The sequence below is a fragment of the Diadema antillarum genome, unplaced genomic scaffold (genome assembly GCF_040938485.1).
Source record: "Diadema antillarum isolate AM-2024a unplaced genomic scaffold, OU_Dant_1.0 seq00001650_RagTag, whole genome shotgun sequence".
Taxonomy (NCBI): Eukaryota; Metazoa; Echinodermata; class Echinoidea; order Diadematoida; family Diadematidae; genus Diadema; species Diadema antillarum.
Genome location: NW_027272351.1, coordinates 187,885 through 203,268, shown reverse-complemented (window position 1 = coordinate 203,268; position 15,384 = coordinate 187,885). Strand labels below are relative to the sequence as shown.

Below are 15,384 nucleotides of genomic sequence, written 5' to 3'. Positions count from 1 at the left end.
GCATACAGTATGTGCGTATTAGAAACTGCCTCCTTTCTTGAAGAGAAGTGCCCACCCACTGGTTTCCATAAACATGTATGCCGACCTTGCACTAAACAACACAAGGTGACTCTTAAAACAGGGGTCTCTCTCACCTCCCCCCTCCCCCCCCCCCTGAGTTTTTTATAAAAGAATGGTTCATTTTCATCTGGCATGCCCTCTGGAGGTCCTCTTGAGGTCCTCCTAGACAGGGGGGACTCTATGGGGTATTAATTTGGCTGCTGTCTATATCCAGCCTAAACCATAATATAGGACTGAGTTTTAAAAATTACCATTTGCTCACATTTGATACCATGTCATTAGATGAATGAATCCCCATATCTTAATATTAAACATACAAAACTTAGTAAATTACTGCAAAATAAAGATAGTGTATTGCTTTTGAATAAAAAAGATATCTTAGTCAGAAATTGATACCGGTACAAGTCTTTGTGTTGAATAAATAAGTGAACCAATTTTAGCTAAGTTAAACTCAGTCTGCTTTCCAATGATGAACATAAAAAGCTACATGCAAACTTTACAAAGTTAAAGGTTTCTCAGGCAAAAGTCAGAGTTGCTGTATCAATAAATGGACCAAGTTCAGCTTGGTCAAACTCAGTCTGCTAATATTTACTGATTACATGCATTAGAAGGTAGAAGGGAAATCAATGTAGACTTCAGGGCAGTGAGAACTGCAACCTATTCAACTATTCAACAGGAAATATTTTTTCTTTTTTTTTGCAGATTGCGCCTACCTCCATGGTTGAAGACTGAAATACCAGTTGGCAAAAACTACACTGGTATAAAGGACAATCTGAGGAGCCTAAATCTCCATACAGTTAGTGCCTTTTATTGATTACCTTCAACTGTTTCTAAACTTTTACCTTGAAGTTAATTTGTGTGAAGTGAATCAGGTTTTTAAGGCCCCCATCTCACTAGGAAGGCGATCGTGGCGATCTGTGAAAATTTACAAATCGTGGTGCGATCGCCGTTCGTCTCCATTTTTGGCCTCCAAGGCAATTACACTACGGTTTCTCCATGCTCAACCTGCGCTGTAGGCGATAACGCCATGATGATAATATGACTCTGCCACGTTGTTGCAGCATTTCCAGACCGACGAGACATGCTGCTTCTGCGATCAAACCGACTGTATTGCGATATAATTTGTACACTTATCAAGACCTTGCTACAACAGTGATACATTTACGCCGGCCTCATGCTACAATCTCAAGCGATCGGGGTATAAAATGGATTTCATGATTGAATTTCTTCAGTCAGATGTCAGTGTCACACCAACATGGATATGCAGAATATGGTTTCACCCTTACATCTTAGCATTGTAAAACACACCAGTTAGAACCTGATGTGAATTGCACTATTAGTTAAGTCATCAATTCAATTAAAACGGTAAAATGTGTATATAATATTAAAGAACCGACTTACGTGCAAACTACAAATCGTATCCTACAATGAGACAATTCTATGAAGATACATTTGAAAAGATTACAACTTAATTTACTTTCATTGACTTGCAATGGTATATGCCAAACAAACAATTTACTGTATACGCTATAACTTTCGCGTACATAAATTTTCACGAATTGCCACTGTCACACATTTTCGCGAGTGGTTAAATTCGCGATTGGGGGACCAGAGAAAATATGAAGTGGCAAAGAAAGTGTGAATTTTCAACTTGCTAGCAAATAAGAATGATACTAGTTATACACTGCATGAAAAAAAACTTACCAAACTCTGCGAACTAGTAAGTTAGAATTCAACATTTTTGAAGTGGTTAAGTCCATCGCGCTAAATTTCTGACGAGTGGTCCCCTTGCCATAATGGATTGGCTCTCTACAGTATTCGTAAGGCGTGACAGATTTAGTATCGCGAGCGTTCGCCCGCGTCCGGCATGCCTTCTTATCTGTTAAGTAGCCAGCTTGGCACGAGCTTGGCATGCGCCCATGCCGTCCGCGTTCCGGGAACGCCAGCTTAAAAGTCTTTTGTTTAGTGCCTTTGTTTCGAACACAATAGCGTCAACTTCACTGCACCCATAATCGACCACGAAGCCATCGCTCCATGTAGCCAGCGTTCGGGAACGCCCGGATTAAGTCTTCCCTTTGTCTTTTGCTTAACACTTACACAGTTGATTTCATGGAAGCTTAAAAAACGGACAAACTAGCAAACAAATGAAACCACGAAAGGCATTGCACTATTACGCGTTAGTAACGATGTGATTACCTTAATTTGCGTCGATGAGAGGCGTAATCAAGAAGTATCTGAAATAGTATCCGAAATATAGTATTTGTTCCCCTTACATGAGCGTGAGACCACTCTTGTAGGCAGCTTCTCAGGTGAAGCAAAATGTGTGTAATGAAGTGACAAGTGTATAAGAAAAACATGCACAATAGCTAGGTAGATTGACGGAAACATGACACCCATGGCCGTGCCAGCCAGGCAACAAGCTGGTGGAAATTTCCAGGAACTTCAAAGCAGGTTTGCCGCCAGGCAAAAACCGCAGGGTAAAGGAATTTGCGTACGCGCTGAATGGGTCGTAAACATCGTGTCAGTTGCATGGGGCCTGGGAGGGATGAGGGGCTATGTATAGTACATGTATTAGTAACCCTGTGATGTGTGATACGTGCATGCTGTTGGAGACACGTGCTGTAGTTGGCGAGAGCTAGCTGATGAGAGCTCCCTGCACCTGAAACCAAGGAGGTACCAGGCGAGCTCGCCTAGTACCTCCTTCCTGAAACCAGGGAGGTACATACACATCTGGCTCTGCTGAAACTATGGAGCTTTAGTACAGTAAACCTCGACATTGCTTCAGTCGACACGATAAAAAAGTCCCGATTTTTGTCTTGTTATTCCTTGAAAATTTCTTCGTCTTAGTCGACATTTATAAGTCCACAACTCGCGTAAGTCGACCTGATTTTTTAGTGCCAACTGAGCTGAAATACGTGTTTATTCCCTCGTCTAAGTCGACATAATTTTTCGCTCAAAATCTTATCGCCATTCTCTTAAAAAAGAATAAATTGTTTTCCCGCTCTGATTCGCTGCATTTCTAATCGGTAATTCCCTAGTGTATGGCGTGGTAGCGTTCGCGCCATGCGTCCATATTGTCTTGTACGCCAGAAATGAAAGGGCATACATTCATTTACATTGGAGAATTACATGTAGTTGCCTACCCAAAGCAGTTCACTTTCCCACTTTTCTGCTCGTTATTCTCAAAATGCAAAAACTTTGTACACATAAAGGTCCTAGTAGAAAATCATTATCTGAACATGAAATACACGTGTAGGTGTTTCTGTTTATCCGAATATTCTAACGTTAATTATTCCGAAGCGTTAATAGAAACCTGGGCCCGTTTTTAGAAAATTAATCAAATGGAGCTACATGTAATTAAATGCAGCTGAAAATTAAATGCAGGTGTATCAAATCACGAGCAACTTTGCACATAAACGCAAGTGCGTTGCTGCCAAAAGGCTTGCGTTTGATATAGTATGAAACTAGAAAATAGTTGTATGAACCTGAAACTCAATTGCGTTGAAACGCAACTCTAAAAATCAAATGAAGTCCATCAATCACGCGCAACGCTGTATTCAAACGCAAGAGCGTTGCAGGGAAGACTTGAGGTTTTCGTAAGAAAGTATAGAGAAACTGCATTTAAAAGCATTTCTTAACATCGACGGAGGTGCGTTATTGTTGAAAAGTCTTGCATTATTTTGTTTGTTTTTTCGTATGCAAAATTAAAAATTAAACGCAGCTCTGAAAATCAGATGCAATTGCAAGTCCATATCATCACACGGAACGCTGAATAGACTTGCGTTTGATAATCATACGAAACTTGAAAATTGTAGGGAACTTCTTTAAAACTCAGTTGCGTTTCAACGCGATTCTAAAAATCCAACGCAAGTCCATCAAATCACACGCGACGCTGTATTTAAACGCAAGAGCATTGCAGAAAAGACATACTTTTTGTACGAAATTATAAGGAACTGCGTTTAAACGCATCTCTAAACATCTACGGAAGTGAGTTATTGTTGAAAAGACCTGCATTATTTTTTACTTCTTACGCAAAATTAAGAATTAAACGCAACCCCCAAAATCAAATGCAAGTCCATCAAACACGGAACGCTGAAAAGACTTGCATTTCATAATCATCCGACACTAGAAAATTGTAAGAAACTTAAACTCAATTGCGTTTAAACACTAATTCTAATAGTCAAATGCAAGTCCATCAAATCACAAGCAACGCTGTATCTAAAACGCAAGAGCGTTGCAGAAAAGACTTGCGGTTTTTGTACGAAACTAAAAACTGCGTTTAAACGCATAAAAACTATAAACCGAAGCGTGTTAGTGTTGAAAAGACTTGAATCATTTTTTATTTCGTAACGGAACTTTCGCCATGATTGAACTTAGTCTGCACTAGCAGGGGAAAGACATCGCAACATTAAAACGTTTCAAACTACCGAAACGCATCGTGGTTCACGAAATGTTGATGAAAAAAATAGTAGCAAATTATTGTTACTGTAGTTCGCTATTCCGAAGGTTTAAATCTCAGTCCAAAGTTAAATAAGTCCGACGATGGAAATATGTTTATCTTTACGAAGGTTAGTAATCCGAAAGATGTCGTTTCCGGATTAACAATTTTTCTTGTTTTTATTTCAGACTGGCCCGCGCCGTACATCACAGAGCGGTAATGTTGCGAATCGGAGCGCGAGAACAATTCATTTTCAGAGTATGGCAATAGAAATGTAAGCAAAACAAATAAAAATATGGCGACTTAGGGAAGGAAAATCACACATCCTCTTTCAACTCAGTCGGCACTGAAAAATCGCAAATTTGCATGCACTTTGGGGAATATGCGTTTGTTTTTTTTCATATCAAATTTAAAACGTATCGTGCAGTGTCTAGAAACGGGTCCATGTTTCGGATCCCGCTCTTTCAAAAGCTCTCAAGATTTTTGTGTTTTGTGCATTGCCGTTACTAACTTCGCGTATATATGTGCTTGTTTCGCAATAAAACTCGAATTAAAGATGTACACAGCGATAGAGGCTCGGCTCAGTAGATACTTGCCAGTGACAATATTCTTGTGTACAACAAAAGAGTTTGTGAGCCCATTAGCGCAATGTCTATTCATACCTATACCTGGTGCCCGATCGATACTTTCATTGTTTGATGGCACATGGTATTGTAGTTGACCATGGAAAGGGGGTACATGATAGGCCTACAGCTTGACTGTTTCCGCACAGGAGGAATACCGACCTGTCCATTCTCAAGTCGACCTGCAAAGAGAATCTCGCTTTTGAGCATTTCAGGCTCTTGGAGAATTATGGGAGGAACGGGTTAAGAAAACTCATTTAAACTATGAATGTAATTATCCCTCTTCCCTGGTTATGTTGTCACAAATGTACACACTAGTAGTTATGTACATATGTATGATGTACTGTATGCATGGCTGTTTTAATGTGTATGTACACAGGTTGACCAGATTCATGGAGAACATTCTACATGGTATAGATATAGTACATACAGGCTGACCAGATCAGTGGAGAATTTTCTAGGTAGTATACAATGTAACTACACAGTACATGCATGTAAGAGGAAATACATTATAACTCACTCAATCTAGAATGATTTCACCCTTTCCAGAATTTTCTGGGAAGTGCTTACATATTTGGCTGAGTGAGGCACTGTCCCTGTAGCCCAATGTGATTGGTAGTTATTCTTGGTAATGATGTTTTGTACATAGTTAGGCAGTGAGTCATCCAGGTTTCCTGGAACTTGGACTGGCTAGTAGGTTGGAGAGAGTTATAGAATGTGCTAGAAGGGGGTGAATGGATAGTATATAAGCCAGAGGAATTCTGCAGTAGGCAGAGTACCCAACACCTCTGCTCTGAGAGTTACGTCACTTCTGGCTCTGAAGCGACTTGTTATAGTCAGTCCTGTGTTACCTGCTGACCTGTTATGTTTGTGGAGATACTTGGCCTGGGAGACATTTTGCCTGCAGAGAATTAATGTGCCTTCATTGGACTCCATATTTTAATGTCAACGGACATTGCTACGGCAAAGCTGTGACGGGCTGGATTCCTAGCTGGACAATATAAAGTGAATCATCATTCAACGCATCGACTGGACGGGGTCGTTGGATTCTGCACATTTCGCTGGGAACATTATACTGTGGATCTATTGTGGACATATACCCTGGAATTATAACGCGGACTATTGTAACCTGTGCCTCTGGATTTACGTCACAGGAATCATTCATCGGTGCATCGCGGATCATTCATTTGTGCATCGAGCATCGTATTTGGACATTTCCAGGGATATTGCGTGTAATGCGTACGTAAGTGATTCCATTACTGACTTATATTTGTTTCTATTGATCATTATTGTACTGATGTGAAGCCGATTACCAGTCTGTACCCACAATATTACTGTTAATAAACCGCCTGAACATTAGTTGATTGTTTCTTTTGTGCGATCATTCTCAGTGTGATTTTGGTCGTAACAAAATTGGGGGCTTGTCCGGGAAGTGAATTTTAAGCCAAAACTTAGAATTTGGAACGTTCCGGAATCCAGAATATTGGTACAGACAAAATACCGGTTGAGTTGGTTGTATAAGTGTATATTGTGCATAATACATTGTGACAATGTCAATCAGTACAATGGATGTTCAGGCATTTGTTCAGAGGACAGATTTGTCCCTCAAAGATTTGCAAAGGTTACGCAAATGTGATTTGACTGCTATTGCACAGCATTTAAGTGTAGATGTTCCACAAGGTGTAAGAAAGGCAGAGATCCTTGACTTAGTAGCTGGTCACATGGAGCTCAAAGAAGAAATTCACACTTCAGATCAAGCTCAAATGTCTGATCAAACAAGGCTTGAGCTTGCTAAATTAGAACTGGAGAAAGAGAAGATGAGATTAGAAATGAAGGAAAGGGAAAGGGCTAGAGAAATAGAAATGGAAATGCAGAAACTTGAAATGGAGCATCAAATGAAATTGCGTGAGATAGAATTGGCTCATGCACAGATTGTTGGAAATCATGAAAGGGCTCCCTCTGATTTTGATTTGGCAAAGAACATTCGATTGGTGCCAAAGTTTGAAGAAAACAGAGTTGATGCATATTTTGTGTCATTTGAGAAGGTGGCTAACAGTTTGAACTGGCCACAGGAATTTTGGCCCTTGCTCCTTCAAAGTGTGTTTGTCGGCAAAGCAGCCGATGTGTACTCATCTCTCTCTGAAGAGCAATCACGTGACTATGCTACAGTCAAGAAAGCAGTGTTGAATGCTTATGAGTTGGTGCCAGAGGCGTACAGACATAAGTTCAGAAATTCGTACCGTAAACCAGGCCAGACACATGTTGAGTTTGCTCGTGAAAAAGAAATGATGTTTGATAGGTGGTACAGGTCCCTGAAAGTGGATCAGGACTTTGAAAACCTACGTGAGGTTGTTCTCTTGGAAGAATTCAAAAAGAGTGTTGCTTTCAGTGTGAGGTTGCATCTGGAAGATCACAAAGTGACAAGTTTGCATAAAGCAGCCTTTATGGCTGATGAGTATGAGCTCATCCACAGAAATGACAACAGACCACCTTTCAGGAATTTCTCTGGAAATAAGAGAGACAAAAATCAGTCGAGCAGTCCAAAGAATGCTGGTTCTGAAAAAGGCACGAGTTCTGAAACTTCATCGGCACCAAAGCCTCAATCTGACAAAGGGTCCAGTACAAGTGCAAATGTCATCAAATGTTTTCACTGTAACAAGACAGGGCATGTAAAGTCACAGTGTTGGAAGTTGCAAAACAAAACAAAGAAGGACTTGGGATTTGTCATGTCAAAAAGTGTCCTACCCGAAAACAGTGTCCCGTTCAGTGAAACACAGGCCATTGAAAGTCAATCTCCCAAATTCAAAGATAGGCTGAAGCAGGTGGATGAGAGCTATCGTAGCTTTTTGTTTGATGGTGAGGTGACCCCATGTACCTCTGGTGAGGCAGGTAAGCCAGTGGTCATCCTGCGGGATACGGGGGCCTCTCAGTCGTTGATGGTGGATGGTGGTATGACTTTTCCACCAGATAGTGCAGTGAATGCAAAAGTCTTGATTCAGACTGTTGATGGCAGTTATATGTCAGTGCCACTGTATAGAGTGGATTTGAAGTGTGACCTAGTTTCTGGTCCTGTGACTGTTGGAGTTGTTCCTGAGTTGCCCATGGCAGGCATTGATTTTTTGTTGGGGAATGACTTGGCTGGGGACAAGGTGGTTGCGTCTCCAGTTGTTTCGGAGAAACCAGTGGTGGTTGCTGAAACTGAGCAGTTGCAGGAGGAATTTCCTGGGATTTTCCCAGATTGTGTTGTGACTAGGTCTCAGGCTCGTAGAGCTGTTCAAGATGATGCGGATTCTGTTGATGTGGAGGAGAATTCCGGTGTTTGGTTGGCAGAAACCTTTTTCAAGGATTTGAATGATGGGGTTGCTGTATTAGGCTCCAAGGCTAACAGTGATGGGCTGTTTAGCAAGTCTTCCTTGGTTGAAGCACAGCAGGCAGACTCTGAATTGAAAGGCTTGTCTCAGACGGCGTGTTCTGAGGCTGAGGCTGAAAAGGTCCCTGAGTGCTATTATGTCAAAGATGGCATTTTGATGAGGAAGTGGAGACCTCCCCATAGGCCAGCTGATGAGGATTGGACGGTGGTCCGTCAAGTTGTTGTCCCTCCTAGTTACCGCGGTGAGATCTTGAGGATTGCTCACGAGTTACCAGTTGGCGGCCATTTAGGCGTCAGAAAGACAAAGGATCGGATCATGAGGCATTTCTATTGGCCAGGGTTGAATGTGGATGTGGCTGAGTTTTGCAAGACTTGTCACACATGTCAAGTGGCTGGTAAACCACAGCATTCGGTGAAGCCGGCGCCATTGATTCCGATACCTGCGTTTGAAGAACCATTCAGTCGGGTTCTAGTCGACTGTGTTGGACCTTTGCCTAGGACTAGGTCGGGTCACAAGTACCTCTTGACAATCATGGATATGTCTACACGGTTTCCAGAGGCTATCCCATTGCGAAATATCACTGCTAAGACTGTGGTAGATGCTCTAGTGCAGTTTTTCACTAGGTATGGGTTGCCCAAGGAAGTGCAGTCTGACCAAGGGTCAAATTTCATGTCAGGCATATTTCAAGAGGTGATGTATCGTTTGGGTGTGAAGCAGCTGAAGTCGTCAGCTTATCATCCCCAATCCCAAGGTGCGTTGGAGCGCTACCACCAGACCCTAAAGACAATGATTAGGGCATTTTGTGAGGAGTATCCCGAGGATTGGGATAAGGGCATCCCTTTCCTGCTGTTTGCAACAAGGGACTCCCCTAACGAGTCGACGGGTTTCAGCCCATTTGAGTTGGTGTACGGTCATGAAGTCAGGGGCCCACTGAAGCTCATCAAAGAGAAATTCATGACTGAGGATGATGAGGTCCACCTACTTGACTATGTGTCAAAGTTTCGTGAAAGGCTTTCAAAGGCTTGTGAGGTAGCTAGGGAACACTTGAAAGTATCACAAGACTCTATGAAGAGAAAGGCAGACAAAAATGCCAAAGCCCGAACTTTCAACCCAGGTGACAAAGTTCTTGTACTGCTGCCCATACAAGGTGAACCACTGAAAGCCAAGTTCAGTGGCCCGTACTATGTCAAAAAGAAACTCAATGATGTGAACTATGTGATCAGTACGCCAGACAGACGAAAAGATCAGAGGGTGTGTCATGTAAACATGCTGAAAGAGTACTATGAGAGAAAGGCTAGTCAGCCGGTAGGCGTAGCTCAGGTGGTAGAAGAGGAAGTAGAGGAAGAGGGGGAAGCTCAAGATGAGCATGGAAGTGAGCCCTCTAGTGCCAGGTTGTCTAACTCAGAGATGTTAGGGAAAGTAGATGAGGCACTGAACTACCTACCTGATAATCAGAGGAAAGATGTGACTAGTCTGTTACATGAGTACGAAGAATTGTGTAAGGACAAACCAGGCTGCACCCCTCTGGCTGTACATGATGTCGATGTAGGAGATGCTGACCCTATCAAGCAAAACCCTTACAGACTAAACCCAAGCAAACTGCAAAAAGTAAGGGAAGAGGTTCAATACATGCTAGACAATGACATAATAGAACCTAGTAAAAGCAGTTGGAGCTCCCCAATCGTCATGGTGCCCAAACCGGATGGGTCTCAAAGATTCTGTATTGATTACCGCAAGGTAAACGCCGTGACGAAAACAGATTCTTTCCCCATTCCCAGACTAGAAGACTGCATTGACAGGGTCGGAAATTCTGCATATGTCAGTAAAATAGACCTTCTAAAGGGATACTGGCAGGTGCCCTTGACCGACAAAGCCAGAGAGATTTCTGCCTTTGCTACACCAGATGGCTTGTTCCAATGCAAAGTAATGCCATTCGGCATGAAAAATGCTCCAGCCACCTTCCAACGGCTGACAAACCAAATCATTGCCGGACTTGACCACTGTGTAGTATACATTGATGACATCCTTGTGTATAGTGACACGTGGGAGGAGCACATTACACACTTGCGGCAACTTTTTGATCGACTCAAGGAGGCCGGATTGGTGATTAATCTGGCAAAGAGTGAATTTGCAAAGGCCAAAGTGGTGTATCTCGGGCATGTAGTCGGTCAGGGACAAGTATTGCCAAGAGAAGCCAAGGTAGAGGCTATACTAGGCTTTCCCATTCCCCAATCCAAGAAGGAGTTGCTCAGATTTCTGGGCATGGCTGGTTTCTACAGGAAATTTGTACCAAATTTCAGCACTGTAGTCACCCCCCTAACAAACCTGCTGAAGGGCAAGGCAAAGTACACCTGGACTGATGAGTGTCAAAGAGCCTTCGAGAAACTAAAGGCAGTCCTTGCTAATGAGCCTGTTTTGGCAGCTCCTGACTTCGCAAAGCCATTCAAGGTGGCAATAGATGCTAGCGATGTAGGAGTGGGAGCGGTTTTGCTCCAAGAAGATGAAGAAGGCACTGAACGACCAGTTAGCTACTTCTCCAAAAAATTGAACGCATACCAGAAGAAGTACTCCACAATTGAGAAGGAGGCTCTCAGTCTCATCCTTGCCCTCCAGCAATACGAAGTGTACTTGACAAATAGCAAAGGGGAGGTCACAGTCTATACTGACCACAACCCCTTGGTCTTTTTAGACCGGTTCAAAATGAAGAACAACAGGTTGTTCAGATGGAGCATGATGACGCAGCCATATGCACTCAAAATCAAACATGTGGCAGGCAAAAACAATGTAATTGCCGACGCTCTGTCAAGAGTGTAACATGAAGAGAGTATCAAAGGTGAAAAGTTTTCACCGCATATCATTTCCAGTGTATGTGTTAAGCATATTCATTAATGTGTGCAAAACAGTTTGATATGATTGTATAAGCTCCGAGAATCCAAGCAATATCATTGTAAATGGTATCCATGAAAAGAGAACATGGAATTAATACAGCTATCCAAAAGGCATGTGATAGTATGTGATTATTGTTGCTTGACTTGGACTTTATTTCACATTCGTTGTAAATAACAATGATAAATTGTGAAGGTAAAAGAAACCCTTGCTACAGCAAGGCTTTCTTTTTTCCATGGGGGATGGTGTCACAAATGTACACACTAGTAGTTATGTACATATGTATGATGTACTGTATGCATGGCTGTTTTAATGTGTATGTACACAGGTTGACCAGATTCATGGAGAACATTCTACATGGTATAGATATAGTACATACAGGCTGACCAGATCAGTGGAGAATTTTCTAGGTAGTATACAATGTAACTACACAGTACATGCATGTAAGAGGAAATACATTATAACTCACTCAATCTAGAATGATTTCACCCTTTCCAGAATTTTCTGGGAAGTGCTTACATATTTGGCTGAGTGAGGCACTGTCCCTGTAGCCCAATGTGATTGGTAGTTATTCTTGGTAATGATGTTTTGTACATAGTTAGGCAGTGAGTCATCCAGGTTTCCTGGAACTTGGACTGGCTAGTAGGTTGGAGAGAGTTATAGAATGTGCTAGAAGGGGGTGAATGGATAGTATATAAGCCAGAGGAATTCTGCAGTAGGCAGAGTACCCAACACCTCTGCTCTGAGAGTTACGTCACTTCTGGCTCTGAAGCGACTTGTTATAGTCAGTCCTGTGTTACCTGCTGACCTGTTATGTTTGTGGAGATACTTGGCCTGGGAGACATTTTGCCTGCAGAGAATTAATGTGCCTTCATTGGACTCCATATTTTAATGTCAACGGACATTGCTACGGCAAAGCTGTGACGGGCTGGATTCCTAGCTGGACAATATAAAGTGAATCATCATTCAACGCATCGACTGGACGGGGTCGTTGGATTCTGCACATTTCGCTGGGAACATTATACTGTGGATCTATTGTGGACATATACCCTGGAATTATAACGCGGACTATTGTAACCTGTGCCTCTGGATTTACGTCACAGGAATCATTCATCGGTGCATCGCGGATCATTCATTTGTGCATCGAGCATCGTATTTGGACATTTCCAGGGATATTGCGTGTAATGCGTACGTAAGTGATTCCATTACTGACTTATATTTGTTTCTATTGATCATTATTGTACTGATGTGAAGCCGATTACCAGTCTGTACCCACAATATTACTGTTAATAAACCGCCTGAACATTAGTTGATTGTTTCTTTTGTGCGATCATTCTCAGTGTGATTTTGGTCGTAACAATGTAATGGGCTGTTTAGAGCTCATCAGTGAAGATTGAAAGTAAGCCTACTTTTTGCAAAGCGTATTATAATGACAACTTGTGCAACAATAATTAACCTGGCTATTTGTTAACTGGCAAAATGTAATGTTTGGGCTTATTTTCTTATAGGTCAGCAAGACGATATGCGGATTCCGTAAAGTTCTGGGTAAAACCTAATGTCTCCTGAGAGAAGACTTACTAATTTACCCGCGCTTGGAACGGATAAGTCTACCGACTCTCACCAGGAAAAATTTCTTCAGTACTACATACAGTGCTAGCCGTATATAGTGTATGATAGGTTATCTTTATAAGGCCAAAAAAAAAAAATTGTTGCATTGGCGTAACATGAGATTTTCAAATAGGGTCGGTCGGGCGGATTTTTTTTTTTTTTTTTTTTTTTTTTTGCTACCTGCATTTTACGTGTAAAACTCGGCTCAGCTCAGTAAACAGTTATAACTGCTGCACCGAATGTGCTGTGTTCATCTATTCTACAAATCATTTATGAGGCCGATATTACTGGAATTATACCCCTTCACAGAATTTAAAGATGTTGAAATCCCTATCCTGAATGTTTTCACTTCATATTTCACTATTTTGACTTAGATAAGATAGATGCAAATTGACCCATATGTACGATCTTTTCATCGCACACGGCGATCTCTATTACAGTCCCACATATACAGATTCGTGTAAGTTCTCCACATAAGAAACCTATGGCAAAACTGTGCACAATACATCGCAGTCTGAATGCTACATATACACTGAATAAATCTTGTTAGAGTACGTGTCCGTGTTGGAAACAGATGGAGACATACTGATCAAGGAAGGCTTATGCAAGGTGCTAGATCTCTCCCTCGTACATCCGATATCCCCAGAGCCGTTTCCACTTCCGGGTTTGTGCGATCGCGATCGCAATCAACAAGATATTTGATATCGATAGCAAAAAAAAATAATAAAAAAACATGGGGTCGGCGGAATTTTTAGGGTCGGGCGGGTTACGCCAATGCAACAATTTTTTTTTTTTGGCCTAACAGGCGGGAAGGACGGTGCATCTTCTACAAATGGTTTGTCTCTCGTGGAAGAAAACCCGTCTCCTTGCGTGAATTTTAGCTCCTTTTTCAAGCTTGCGGGAAATGCGATGGATGGACCAAACGTAATCACAAAGCGAGGAACATCGTTGTGAACATAAAAACTGAGAAATATGCAAGAAACAGTAACGGTCATTTTCATCTCTATCTGCAATTAATTATTCCAAAATTTCGTTAATCACATAGAATGCAATTAAGTTCGTTTTGATGAATATTCAGGAACACACACACACACAAAATAAAAAAGTTATTCCGAAAGTTCGTGAACTAGAAAACGAAATGCTTAATCTTATTATGATATTTTGTTAAGATATAATTATATTCCATTGCTCAAAACGCAGTGAGGGGGGGGGGGTTCATAAAGCTGTTCGTAAAGATACGAACGACTTACGAGTGACTGATGATAAGTTCTTGTGCTGAATTATGGAAATTCTGATAAGTATAGCACATCAGAACTGATCACCAGTCGCTCGTAAATTGTTTGTAACTGTACAAACAGATTTATTAAACGCCCCCCCCCCCCCCCCCCCGTAGCACATGTGATACTAGAAAGCTTTAATGTCATGCTGAGTTAACTAACTAAGTCAGTGGTACTTTATATTTTATGCAGTGTTTCAAAGTGACAGATTATGAGAAAGATATGTATCAATGTTACATTCGTGTGTATACATTAATTTTGATGGTTTATAGTACTGTTGTACATGCAATTACCATGATCTCGGCAGACGACTGACCAGCACCAATTGTCTCAATTGGCTTTCCTATGCTTTTTACGTCGCCTACAGAATGGGTGTCCTCTGGTCCTTTGAATTCAGGTATTCATAATTGCTTATAAAGCACCCTCTTTAGTTTTTACAATCGGAAGGGAATAGCAGCAAGAAACATCCTCGTTTAAAAGAGGCTTTTCTTAATAGCAGGTATGCCCTTTTTCTTCTGCTTCCCTTGTTTTGGGGCAGCAATAACAGCCATGGAGCTACAAGCAACAGAACTTGTAGCTCCTTGCTGAAGATGCACCCGACACACAGAAGCGCACCGACGTATTCATTTTGCGGCACGGACACAAACACACCGAAGTTCACATCAGGCTGCCGTATTGGTCGATGATAGATACCGTCTTATGATTGGATGATTTTCTTTGACACCTCATATAGAATGCTTTCGCCTTATGAAGTGACAGAGGAGGAACGTAAACGCCGCCGTGCGTCGCTATAAAGAACGACTGCTGTATTGTTTCGTTTAGGGAAAGAATCAGGTTGTGAGCTTGAACGGAAACAGAACCTGAATTTTAAGAGATTGTCAAGGTTTTGTTTGTTTACTTGTTCGTTCGTTTGTTTGGTTGTTCGTTTGTTTTTGCTTTTTAGAAAGTGAACTACTGACAATAGCGTACAAATATTTGTATTTAAGGTTTAAAGGGATGTGGAATTGGGTTATGTAAAGCTAAAAGCCGCGTTTACACATGTCCATGGCAACCACGGCAGTCACATTTCAGGCCATCACGGACAAAATGGGACGGACGTGAAACAACGCTGTGAGACGAGA

At 41.7% G+C, this 15,384-nt stretch overlaps 1 protein-coding gene across 1 annotated transcript in view; it reads left to right on the top strand.

Annotated features, from left to right (window-relative positions):
* Positions 1-808: 808 nt before the first annotated feature.
* Positions 809-15,384, top strand: part of LOC139711374 (lipoyl synthase, mitochondrial-like) — a 171,341-nt gene continuing 156,765 nt past the window's right edge. Inside the window, exon 1 of the mRNA XM_071623262.1 lies at positions 809-856. The gene's annotated coding sequence lies outside the window, so the exon portion shown is untranslated. The remainder of the gene's footprint in view (positions 857-15,384) is intronic.